The sequence below is a fragment of the Bos grunniens genome, chromosome 1, assembly GCF_055505025.1.
Source record: "Bos grunniens cultivar Pamir isolate PY7600 chromosome 1, Bosgru_T2T1.0, whole genome shotgun sequence".
Classification (NCBI taxonomy): domain Eukaryota; kingdom Metazoa; phylum Chordata; class Mammalia; order Artiodactyla; family Bovidae; genus Bos; species Bos grunniens.
Genome location: NC_141165.1, coordinates 13,384,145 through 13,394,767, shown reverse-complemented (window position 1 = coordinate 13,394,767; position 10,623 = coordinate 13,384,145). Strand labels below are relative to the sequence as shown.

Below are 10,623 nucleotides of genomic sequence, written 5' to 3'. Positions count from 1 at the left end.
CCCCACTGCCCAGGGAGCCATCCCCTCCCCTCCCAGTCGGTTCCTCTCACTGACCTCAGTCCAGACCTCCCGCCTGCCCAGGCTGTTGAACTTGGACCTCAGGCTATCCTCTGTTGCGAAACAGGCGCCTGACCAAGTGCTGTCCAGGGCCAGACGCTGGGGGAGCCCAGCTGGTGAGAGCAGTAGCCTGACCCTGACCCTCGGAGCGGCCATCACATGGAGCTTCAGGTATGGGTACTGAGCGTCCGCATTTCAGCCTGGAGTCACCACTGCGGAGGAGACCCTAGTGGTGCAGGGAGGTGGCACCACACCCTGGCGTGTCCCCCACCCCCACCCCCACGCCTGGGCTCAGAGCCGGTGGCCTCAGGCACCCACTCAGCACAGGGGTGGCCGCTGCTCCATCTGTCCACCTGCCCACAGTGACCTGAGGAAGACCCAGAGGCAGGGAAACGCCCCCAGTCTGAAGGGTTTTGGAAGGACCCCAGGGGTCACACCAATGCCGTCTCTATGGTGCGACAGCCTGACCAAGGAGAAGCTGGTGGCCAGACTGCCCTGCAGCACCAGCCTCAGGGCTGCCCCCTCCCAGGACCCCTGGCCTCCCTGTAGTGGGGCCCCGGGCTGAGGCCGTGGGGCATGGTCTCCACCAGCCAGGGGAGGGGGGCCAGGACCCCAGTTCCCAGGTCCAGCGCTGTGTTGGCCTGTTCTGATAATCTCCTCCCCCACGCCCAACTGTCCCAGGTCCCTGTGTATCTGGGCACCCTCCTTGGCACTGGGTGCCCTCTGATCCCTGACCCCTAGCCTCCAGCCAACACCAGCCCAGCCACAGCCTGACTCCTCCCTGTCCACCTCCAGCCCCAGGGAGTGCCATTTGGTCATCTGCAGGGGTCGCCTCCACAAGGGAGGGGACGTCCCTCTGGAACAGGGATGAGGTCAGGGGGGCAAGTGGGTGGGGCGGGTGACCCCGGCTGAGCTGCTTTATGAAAACTTCTCCCCAACCTCAGGAGGGTACCCCCACTTCCAGGAGGAGGCCAGCCTGGACCAAGAGAGCAGCCATGTGGGGGGCTCAGCTGGAGGCTGGGGGGCTGTGATGCCGATTAGAGTGTTTGCCCGGTGACCCCCCACATTCTCCCCAGGTGCCCAGGGGTGGCTGCAGATGGGAGCCAGTTCCTGGTCCCACGATTGCCTCCTGCTCAGCCCCACAGGCCCCTCCAGGTTTGGGACAAGTGAAGGGTGAACAGTGTGGGCTACAGGACACGGGTAGACGAGGAAGCTGCCCCTGGAGCAAGTGGGGAGAAATCCCAGAACCCCCAGGTGGGGGCAGCCAGCTGCGCATGTTCCAGCCACAGTGCCAGCTTCCCTCAGAGCAGGGTGTCAGGCTGCGGTCTCAGGAAATATTGGGGAAGTGCTAGAGGTTGGTGGGCAGTGGGGAGGCCTGAATTTCAGGACCACTGAGTGGGCAGTTGTCAGACTCAGGAAGATAGAGCGGAAGTCCACCTCCTCCCCCGCAGTGGCCCAGCGACTGGAGCTGCCAGGGCCCTGTTCCCCTCTCTCCCAGCCCCCGCCTCCCACTCACCAGCTGCAGACACCGAGCAGGGCTGACGTGAGCGGGCCTTCTCTCCAGAAAGGACCCTGGGGTCCGAGGGAAGTTTTCTCCAGTGCTTTGTTGTGAAAACGTGTTTTGAAACCAGTATTTCCTTCTTTAAACTGTAGGAAAATATATAGAATGTAGAACTTGTCGCCATAACCATTAAGTACACTCGTGGTGTCGTGCAAGTGTTCCTGCCATCATCTCCAGGACTTCCCATCTTCCAAACTGAACCTCTGTCCCCAGGAAACACTCACTCCCCCTCCCGCACCCCAGCCCCTGGCCCCCACCATCTACTTCCTGTCTCTGGATCTGACCCCTCCAGGAGCCTCAGGTAAGTGGATCACAGTATTCGTCTTGTGTCTGGCTGGGGTCACTGAGCATCGTGTCCTCAAAGTTCACCCATGTGTAGAACCTCCTTCCTTTTCAAGGCTGGCAGATGGACCTTGTGTAGATGGACCACGTTTTGTCCGTCCATCCATCCACCCACGGGCCCTGGAGTGGTGTCCACCCGTTAGCAGTTGTGAGTAATGCTGCTATGAACACAGATGTACTGATATATCTCAAAATACCTGTTTGAGGCCCTGCTTTCAATTCCTTGGTGTCTATACCTAGAAGTGAGTCATATGGAAATTCTATTTTTCACTTTTTGAGGAACCACCATCCTGTGGTTGCACCACGGCAGTTGCACCACTTTACACGCTCGTCGTCACCAACACTTGTGTTCCTGTTTCTTTGTTTCTACATCACAGTCATCTCAATGGGGGTGTGTGATGAAAACTGCTAAGTGTCTAGGAAGTTTGAGGACCCCACCCACATCCTCTATCCCAGGAAAGCACTTAGCGAGCTCACTCCACCTCTTCTGACATCAGCATGTATGTTGTTCTTGGATGTTCCACGTAAAGTGAGTTGTAGACGTTTGGACACTGGATCCCTGAGCCAACTTCTGGGATAAGGAGAGGTCACCACAATGACCTCTCTGCCCTCAGGACATCCGTAGCTCCTCACCGCCCACCCCCATCACCCTCCCTGCCCCTGTCTCCCAGATGCCCACCAGCCTGCGCTCCAGGTCACAGCCTGCCTTGGGCCACACTTTCTCGTTGATGACACTACTTGGCTGCAGTCAGTCCACACTCTGGATCCGTCTCACTGTCCCCTGCAGTCTCTGGCTTGCCCACAAATCCCTTGCCTGGTAACCTGGAGGAAACCAGGGTCCAGAGTGGTCATCCTTAACTTTGCCCCCAGGAGATAGTCACCAACACCCAGAGACCTTCGGGGCTGTCACTCCCAGGGATGGCAGCACGGTTCAACACCCTGCACCGTGCAGGGCAGCCCCCAGCACACAGAGCTGTCCCCCCAGAGCTCAGCAGCCTCAGGGTGAGGACCCCCAGCCTGGAAGCTGCCGAGCTCCAGCTCAGACACCTCTGGCCAGGTCCTTGCAGCGAGTGCCGCCAAGAGCTTGCTCCTCTGCTAGGGCAGCTGACAAGGGGCGCCTATGTCCTCTCCGCAGGCAGGCCCACACCCCGGGCAACTCCTAAGACACCGGGGACCCCACTTCATTCCAGGAGATAGCTGGTCCCAGGGGACCCTTCACCTGGTGGCCTCTGCCTCTGTCCCACGGGGTAGGGGTGGGGGTGCTGTCACCTCCCCACTGTCCAGTCTCCTTTCCCTCTGTCTCCAGTCTCTCGCTTTTTTCGTTTAGATTTAGCCTTAGAGTTTTTAAAAAGTATCTCTCTGGATTTATGGATTTTTACTCATTCAAAGTGTTTCAGTGGATCACAGCCGTTATTCTGTTTGACACTCAAAGTGTCCGTAGTGTGGCCACTGGCCTCCCCCCAACTCACGGTCCCAGTGGCAAGTGCCTCCTAGCCCCCTAAGTGTGTTCGCACCCACCTCCTTCCTGGTTCCTTTCCGAAGGGAGGGGGATTTGAGACCGAGGCCCAGGCGCAATCAGTGGCCTCAGGTGTCCCTTCTCTAGGTCATTCCATCAAGCTAGCTAGGATATGGAGCGCAGAGTAAACACACACACACAGCTGGACACGCACGGCAGCGTCGCCGCTTACGCGACATCAGGAGGCTCGGCTGTGCGGTGGCTTGTCTGTGCCACCTCCTCCTTGCCCTGAAACTCTCGGTTTCTAAGAACTTCATGATATGAGTCAGTTGCATTATCTCACGAGACCTGGGTTTCACATCTCGGCCTCCATCTCTGTCTCCGAGGAAGGTGCGGGTTTCCTCGTGGTCCTTGGGGCTCAACGCAGGCCCTGACTGGCGGCTTCCTGAGGCCAGGGCTCCGAGCCGCCTGCACTGACTTCCCCGAACGGAGATGCTGCCAATCTGGAGAAAGTGTGATATTCAACCCCATTTCCTCAAATACCCAAAGCAGTGCTCTGCACACAGACTTCTTCCATTCTTGAAACTGTTTTGAAGTTTCAAGTGTTTTAGGATGTCAGCAGGGGCAGGCCGGTGCTAGAGCCCTGTCCTTGCAGCTGCACGCTCCCTCCAGGGGCTTCCCCACCGGTCAGGCTGTCAGGCGCCGCAGGCCTGAGGTGTGGCTGCCGTGGGCGTGGGCAGGGCCCCTTCTCTCTGAACGAGCTCTGTCCTCTGTGCTTTGTGGCCTGGGGTGAGCCGCCTAACTCTCTGGGCCTCAACTTCCCCACCTGTGAAATGGGGGGAATAAGGAGCTGCTTCCTGAGGTGCTTGGGGGTTGTGGGGGGCCAGGTGGGCTCTGCAGGCGAGAGGCATGGATGCATCCAGCTGTGGACCCTGGCACGTGAGGACGTGGCCAGGCCAGCAGGGAGTGGACTCCGTGGGGTGGGTCAGGGTTTGCTCACATCCAAACGTGGCCAGTATCTCACATCACTGCCCACAACAGGATGCCAGCCCTGTGGCAAGGGTGCTCACGTTTGGATGTGAGCGAACCCTGACCCACCCCACGGAGTCCACTCCCCGCTGGCCTGGCCACGTCCTCACGTGCCAGGGTCCACAGCTGGATGCATCCATGCCTCTCGCCTGCAGAGCCCACCTGGCCCCCCACAACCCCCAAGCACCTCAGGAAGCAGCTCCTTATTCCCCCCATTTCACAGGTGAGGAAGTTGAGGCCCAGAGAGTTGGGCGGCTCACCCCAGGCCACAAAGCACAGAGGACGGAGCGGTGTGCAGATAGAACCAAGGACACAGGCTGGAGGGACAACAGGGGTGAGAGCTGTCCTGGGCGGGGGTGCGTGTTCAGGCAGCAGCACAGGACTGTCAACAGACATAAACGGGCTGCCGGTGCCTTTGGCACGCCCCCGGGAGTCAGAGGAGAGGGATGCCGGAAATGGCTTCCAGAGGGTCACCTGGCTGCCTTAGGAGGGCCTGGATGGTCAAGATAAGGAGCAGAGGGTGGGCCAGTGATGGTCAGTGGGGCCACTGGTTCTAGGGTGACAGGGGCTAGGTTCTTGACAAGGCACAGCCAAGGCAACATCAGGGCCCAGGGAGATGCACAGCCCGCCCGTCCACAGACGGGAGCTGTCATCAGGGCCCAGGGAGACGCACAGCCTGTCCGTCCACAGATGGGAGCCCAGGCTTGGAGTTTTTCCTGGAGAAGGATTAGGAGAGAGCTGGCCGCCATGGGGGAGGGCCGGCCTGAGTAGGCGGGGGCACAAACCCTGGAGGCACGCGCAGGGGATCAGACAGGACGCCAGCTGTCCCAGGACCGGGAGGAGAGGGTGCTGAGACTGGCATGGTGGAGCGAGGTCCATCATTGAGTGGGCTCTGGTTAGTGGGGTCCCTTCGGGAGAACACACGTGTGCTCCCTGTGGGCTGTACACTCTCAGGGGACCCTGGTCCCCAGAGCAGGGACAGAGAAGGACAAGTGAGGACGAGAGGGACTCAGGGTACACGCTGACCATGGCATTTAGGGGTGATGGTGAGGCCTGGGCTATCTCCCTCAGCGGGTGGGGGCCTCTCCTCCCTACTTTCAGGACTGTGACCTCCACTGGCCACCTGCTTCCCAGGAACCCCAGTGGGAACACAGTACCTCTGGGGGCCCCCCCTCACTGTCTGCGCATGCTCTTGCACCCTGGGAAGAGGCGGGCAGCTCAGGCCGAGGACACCCCCACTGTCCCTCTCTAATGGGGCATGACCCCTACTGTGCCCCGTTATTGCAGCCCTGGAACCCCTCCTCACAGGCCAGCCGCTGTCCACGTGCTTGACCTCTGACCTCTGGGGCTGCACTGGAAGGGGCAGGACCTCCTGGCATGAGAGCACTTCCGCACGTCCCCGGCCACCCCTCCACCCTGTCGTGTCCTCTCGGGGCTCCTTCCACTCCGGATTCTCAGATCTCCTCCACCATGTCCTGCACTGAGCCCAGAGCCCTCCTGCTGTGGCCGCCCAGCCCTGCGCATTTGAACCTGACCCCTCTACCTGAGGTTGGCGTCCTCATCCTCCAGACCCCGCACCCACCGCACCCCTGCTCTTGGCCACCCCCACTCCCCAGCATCGGGGTCACTTCCCAGAGAGCAACCAGCTCACAGGCCTTGAGGTCTGTGGACCACACCCACATCTGGCTGTGGCCTCAAGGCTGAGGGCAGAGCAGAGACCGAGAGGCCAGCGCAGGCACAGGCCAAGGCCTGACAGGGGTCTCCTTGCAGGCACTTTGGGGTCCCCACGGCCCCTCGGAGGAACTGGAGCCTGAATTCTGGCCCTCAGGAGTCCTCCAGGCACCACTGGCCTGGCCTTGCCCAGTCTGGCCTGGAGCCTACTTTCCCTTGTCGCCTGTGGTCTGGGACTTTCCTGGCCAGGCTCCCTGCCACAGAGACACACGCGGGGAAACCCCAGGTGAAAGTGGAGTCACCAGGTCAGCTGGCGGCATGAGAGAGGGCTGGCTGGCCAGTATCCTGGGGGAGCCCCGCCCGGGTCAGAGGGTGGGAGTCGGGCCCCACTCCCCCAGCTCACACCCTGAGTGCTGGCTCACCAGGCTGCACCAGGCCCGCCCTGATGCCTGACCTCTCCGAGCTCAGCTGCTCTGCTCTCTTCAGGCACCTCTGCCCTGGGGCCTTTGCATAGGCTATTCCTCTCGCTTGGAGGGCTCCTTTCCAAGTTGCACTTACCCCAGGCCCAGGGAGGAGCTAGCAGAGAGTGGACACGTGTCTGGGCTTGGGTAAAAGTCAGTGATCAACAGTTCAGACCCCTCGGGCTTGTGGGGAGAGAACAAAGACCAGAGGGGCAGGGTGTCAGGACCGTGGCGAGTGTGGGTGGTCCAGTTCTTGGAAGGCTGGAATAAGGGCTGGGACCAGGCAGCTCAAGGGGGCACACTGAGGCCCAGGAGGCCCTGTGAGGTCAAGGTCACCGGTGGGTGAGAGGGAGGAGGGCCTGAGCACGTCTCCTGTAGCTGTGTCCACCTCCTCCGGGCCACTGTCCCCCACCAGGGTCACCAGGGCCCCACACTTCTGTACCATGGGACACCCTGCTGAGAGGAGAGCCCCGTCAGTGGGAAGGGACCGCGACCCTGCTTGAGCGGGGGATCCCTAATCAGGTGGTTGCAGAATCTGTGCCCCAAGGAAGGCCTGGAAGGGCGTAATGTGAGCTGCTGAGGGGAAGCGGCTTGTGATGGTGCTCTTAGTGCCCCTAGGCCTGGATGCAGTGAGTGATGGTCTGGGGATGGTCTGTCCCCAGTCCTGGGGGGTGTGATGGGTGCTGGCCTGGCAGGGTGGTCTGTCCCCAGTCCTGGGGGTGTGATGGGTGCTGGCCTGGCGGGGTGGTCTGTCCCCAGTCCTGGGGGGTGTGATGGGTGCTGGCCTGGCGGGGTGGTCTGTCCCCAGTCCTGGGGGTGTGATGGGTGCTGGCCTGGCGGGGTGGTCTGTCCCCAGTCCTGGGGGAATGTGGTGGGCACTGGCCTGGGGGGTAGTCTGTCCTCAGTCCGGGGGTGTGTCAGGTGCTGGCGTGGGGGTGTGGCTGTCCCCTAGTCCTGAGGGGTGTGATGGGTGCTGGACTGGGGAGTAGTCTGTCCCCAGTCCTGGGGGTGCTGTGGGGGCTGGCTTGGGGGAGAGGTCTGTTCTCCTGTCCTGGGGATTGTGGTAGGCACTGGCCTGGGGGTATGTCTGTCTTTAGTCCTGGGGGTGTGGTGGGCACTGGCCTGGGGGATAATCTGTTCCCCAATCCTTTGGGTGCAATGGGCACTGGCCTGGGGTCTCCTCATGACCTGTGTGGGTGCAGCCTCATCAGCCTCCTGGAAGCTTCAGGCCCCGTGGCTGCAGCAGGACCTGGTGACTGTCAGGGCCGGGTTGGGACATATGAGGGGCCCAGAATGCCTATCAGACACAGGAGAGAGAAATCCCCTTTCCTCCTGGGCTAAAATAAGCCCTGAAAGTGTCGAGGGAGTGGGACTCGGTTGGGACTTTCCTGGGAAGTAGCCGGGGGACTTGCCCTGACGTTTCGTTCCTTCACGTGGGAGCCGGACCCTGAGACAGCCAGTGGGAGGAAGTGAGCCCTCTCCCAGAGCCTCAGGCGGACATGGCACTGGGTGGGCGGGGCAGGCACTCCTGCCAGCTATGTTCCCTGGCACCCTGCCCACCTCCTCAGCTCCCAGCTGGCCGGGAGCCCTTGTACTGAATGCGATGTCGCTGCAGGACTGGGGAGTCCCTGAACTGGAGCTTGGAGTCAGTGAAGCTAGAAGGCAGTTGTTAAAAGGGGGACATGTTTAGAGGCCAAGCTAGCAGCCTGGGCTCCTCTCTCCTGACATCGAGGAACAGGATGGCACCTCCATCTGGCCAGGCCTCCAGTAGAAACTTCAGCCTTCAGTCCCCTGGGGCTCCATCCATAAGGCCCCATGGCTCCTGTGCCCAGGGCCCCTGGCACTTTCCTGCTGTGGGGAGTGCCTGCTGTTCCCCACTCGCCCAGCAGTAGGGTGCCCAGCGTCCACACCACATCTTGCAGCTGGAAAGGTGGGGGTAGACTGGCAGGCAGGTTGGATGCCCTGGCCCCGGGGTAGTGGCCATCGTGTCCCTGGATGAAGGCAGCCAGGCAGCAGCGCTGTACCATCCTGGAGGCGTGGCTAGGAAGGGGCGGGTCCAGGGGGCAGTGGGCATGATTTACTGGGACGGCCAGCCTCCTTGGGGGCTGCATTCCTGCGGGGCCAGGACAGGGGCCTGTCGTTCCTAGGGCAGCATCTGCCTGATTTCTGTAAAAGGACCAACCTGCCGAGGAACTGGGACAGAAGACAGGCCATCTGGTGCCGGGGTCCAGCCCCGGCTGATCCAGGGTATTTGAAGAAGAGACGGCATAGGCGACCTATTTATTTAAATATTTATCAAAGATATAAAGAGTAATAGAATGAGGATAGCTCAGTGAGGAAATTCAGTGGAGAAAAGAGGCTGAGTAGCTTGGTTTACGCGGGAGACCAATAAAACTTCAAGACAAGAAGTTTGCACCACTTACGTAGGCCGCAGCCATCCTTCCGTTCTCCCGAAGGAGAGGAGACACTGAGGCCTCCCCGGTCGGATCTTAGAAGCCCAGGCATAATTAGTAAACATGGTGGGTTCCGCGCTCCAGATGGAGACTCAGCCAGAGTGAGAGAGAGAGCGACATGGGGAGACCAAGTTTCGGTGAAAAAGGCCCGCACTTTATTTTCCAAAGTAGTTTTTATACCTTAAGTTATGCATAGAGGATAATGGGGGAAGGGGTAGAGTCATGTAAGGACAGCAGTTCCTGATCCTAATCGAAGCCAGGCTTTCAAACTTATCATATGCAAAAGTTCAGGTGATTTACTTCATCTTCTGGCCAGGAGGCCTGCTAACATTTTAAGAAACTTATTTTTCTCTAAAGGTGATTATTCCAAAGTCAGGAGCCACCCTCCAAAAGCATTAGATAAAGTTGCATTCCTATAGGGCAAAGGTGTGGTGGGCTCAATCAAGAAAAGAATTAACTCAAGGGTCCAAGGTTACAAACATTGAGGCTACTACTTACATTTCTATACACCCATTATATCAATCAATATACTGCCAGGGACACAGCAGGTAAGGGATATGGAGACTTAGCAGCAAACATTGGCCCAACAAGTGAAAAACCCTTCACCAATACAATTTCTAATCAATCTTTTAACTGCTCAAAGGACTCTGTATTTAGACAGTTTAGAACATCTCATGCCTCTCACAGTTGGGAGGCTCTGAACAATCACATGTGGCCGGAAAAACCTATTCAGGCAGGCTAGAGGATTTCCAAAGGAGTTTGTAGGTTGAAACACTGTCACACCCAGGAATTATTAACTGGAGCTGTAAGCTAACTCTTTTTTCAGAGAGAGGTAGTGGGGGACAGCCCCCCGTAAAGTCAGAGGTGTAGGTGAGAGCACAAAGCAGAAAGTAGGCAGACTCTGGTTTTGGGGGTAGATGCTCAAGAATTTCCAGGGGGACTCCTGAGGCTCGATCCCGCCTTTGCGTATGCTGAGCCTCCTTCCTCATGACCTTTGCCATGGGTGGAGTTCCTCACGCTGGCTCCCGGCAGTGATAGAATTCCAGTTGAGCTATTCCAGGTCCTGAAAGATGATGCTGTGGAAAGTGCTGCACTCAATATGCAATATGCACTCAATATGCAATATGCCGGCTCCCGGCAATCTGAGGATCCCCATATGCCCCAAAGTGGCTGGAGGTCGAGTTCTTGCCTGCGTCCCCCTGCCCAACCCCGACCCCACAGGGCCTCGGGCCCCTCTCTCCAGGTGGTTCAGTCCTGGGATCTGTGTCCAACTCCGCTTTATAGGATGTGTGTATCACACACATCCAGCCTCACTGAGAAGCATTGGGTGTTTCTACCTCCTTCCTCGCAGAGGCTGTGGGCTCAGGATGGCTCTCGCTTTCACCGGTAGTCAATAGGCCCCGGGAACTGGGTGGTTCGGCAGGTTGAGGTTCCCGCTGCGCACCTGGCTGCCCGTGAACCAGAGCCAGTGCCGTGGGTCCATGCCTGGTGTGGTCCATGGGCTGCTTTCTGGGCCAGAAGTCCTGCCCTCCTTTCTGACAAGAAGCATACCCAAGCTGCCTGCAGCATCGAGCTCTTCACCTGGAGACGGCT

At 59.2% G+C, this 10,623-nt stretch overlaps 1 long non-coding RNA gene across 1 annotated transcript; it reads left to right on the top strand.

Annotated features, from left to right (window-relative positions):
- Positions 1 to 110: 110 nt before the first annotated feature.
- Positions 111 to 1,749, top strand: LOC147379004 (uncharacterized). Its single transcript, XR_015139144.1, has 2 exons — positions 111 to 228; positions 1,711 to 1,749. It is a non-coding gene; the product is annotated as an uncharacterized LOC147379004 (long non-coding RNA).
- The last annotated feature ends 8,874 nt before the right edge of the window (positions 1,750 to 10,623 follow it).